Source organism: Orycteropus afer, unplaced genomic scaffold, assembly GCF_000298275.1.
Source record: "Orycteropus afer afer isolate SDZICR_OR568_19922 unplaced genomic scaffold, OryAfe1.0 scaffold00106, whole genome shotgun sequence".
Taxonomy (NCBI): Eukaryota; Metazoa; Chordata; class Mammalia; order Tubulidentata; family Orycteropodidae; genus Orycteropus; species Orycteropus afer.
The window spans coordinates 5890542-5892907 of NW_006921693.1; positions in this window are offsets into that span (position 1 = coordinate 5890542).

A 2366-nucleotide genomic window follows, 5' to 3' on the forward strand; every position below is an offset into this window, starting at 1 on the left:
TGGAGTCACTGTAAGTCAAAAATTGTCTCAATGGCACCTAGCAACAACAACATACATAACAAAACATTTGCCATTTTAGCCATTTTTAAGTGTACAGTTCAGGGAAAATTACTTTCAACAAGTTCTGCAACCATCACCACCATCCATTTACAAATGTTTTTCAGCTCTGGTGGTGTAGTGCCTAAGGCATTTCACTGCTAACCAGAAGGCTGGGAGTTCAAACCCACCAGCCACTCCTCAAAAGGAAGACTGGGCAATCTATTTCCATAGAGACACCACCTCAGAAGCCCAAGGAGGGGTTGCTATGAGTTGGAATTGACTTAACTAGATAGCAATGAGTTGGTTGGTTGGTTTTGGTATCATGGATTGAATTCGCTGCCCTCCCCAAAGAATATGTGTAAACTTGGCTGGACCATGATTCTGTGGTTTGGCAGTTATACATTGATGTAATCTGGCAGTTATGTGATGATGTAGTCATCCTCCATTTTTGCATAATGTGGATTTTCACATAAAGACCTGATCTTCGTTACTTAACCTTGCCTGTTGATAAATGAAGAGTGAGTGTACACTGCATGGATGATTTAAGAGACTACTAAGGTTAATTTCTTTCTATACTTGAGAGTTATGAGCACACGTAAGCACAGGATTCCTATATAGTTAGTTTATATTTGTTATCTATAGTTATATGAAACTTATATAGTTATATGTAATTTTTAAAGCTTTCCAGCATATGAATTCTAATGCTATCCCTCAATAAAGTCTAAATTTAAATTCATTGGGGTAGTTTGCCATTTTATAAAGAAAATGAACAATAACCAAGTATGTCTCTTATGTAACAATAGATTATTGTGTATGTTGAATTTGCTTTAACAAAGAATCTGTCACAATTAAAAATTAGAACTGTGCATGTTTGTAAATAAGATGCTTTCAGAAAAAGAAAATCAGAATAATTTTTGCACTGATATTGAAAATTCCAACCATGTATTTACTGAAACCAAAACAGCCTCCATTGATCATATTATTCTCTTAGAAAGAGAACTGCCTGAACTGCATTTATTAAATTGAACAGGTCTTATTTTTCCTGGCAGAGGTCACCTGAATCAATATTTTATAAAGTAACAATTCTCTGAAAGAAAATGCTATCATTTCAGCTACTCAATAGGATTTCATAATAAAACTAGATCAGGATTGAATTGACTGAATCTGCTGAAAGTGATTTCTAGTTTCACCATTAGCTCTCTTTTCTCTATGAAGTCCCTCCTGTAACTTAGAACGTTCAGAGACTGAGTAAGTGGATCAAAATGGGAAGCCTTAGCAGCAATTTGTTAACTTTTATATGCCACTGGTGAATTTTACTCAATTTGCCACCCTTTCCCCAAATTTACAATCCACACCTTTTCACAACTTCCTATTTACAAGTACCAAGGCGAAGTTTCTCCAGGATGATCTCTGGATCACTGGCATGGATGTCACTTAGCCTAAGAATGAGCTAATCCACCTATAAGTTACCTACTTGCCAGGATGAAAGTTAATACTCTTCCAAGGAAGACAACAAAATCCAGACCATCCACAATGTAGTATCCGCAATGTTCATCATACAAGTTTAAAAAGTACTAGGAGCTCTGGTGGCATAATGGGTAAGGCATTTGGTTGCTAACCAGAAGGTCAGTGGTTCAAACCCACCAACTGCTCCATGAAGGTGAGGCAATCTACCACCATAAAGATTTACAGCCTTGGAAACCCAATGGGGGTTGCTGTGAGTTGGAATTGTCTTCATGGCAATGGGTTTGCTTTCACTTGTTTTTAGACATGTGAAAAAGCAAGAATTTGACCCATAAATAAGGGAAAAAAAGTAGTCAGTAGAAACAGAAAAAGAGACAGCCCAGATGTTAGCATTAGTAGACAAGGAACTCAATGCAACTATTATAAATATGATGAAAGATTTAAAGAAAAAGAAGAAAAGATGATATCTAGTGATTCAAAATACACATCATTAGAGTCACAGAAGTAAAGGACAGATTGAGGTAGAACAAATATTTGAAGAAATAACAGTAGAAACATTTGCAAAGTAGATAAAAAATGTTCACCAACAGACCCAAGAACACAACAAACCCCAAGCAGAATAAATACAATGAAATCAAATTAGAAGTCAACAACAACAAATATTTTAAGAAAAAAAAAAGCCCCAAATATTTGGAAATTAAACAGCTTTCTTTTGAATAACTCATGGGTCAGAGAAGAAATCAAGAGAAATTAGAGCTAAGGTGCAACTATTGGTGTCTCCCCAAAGAAGAGTGAAGAAAATCAAAGAGACATGGAAACAATTAGTCCAAAAGACTAATGGACCATGTGAACCTTTGCCTCCA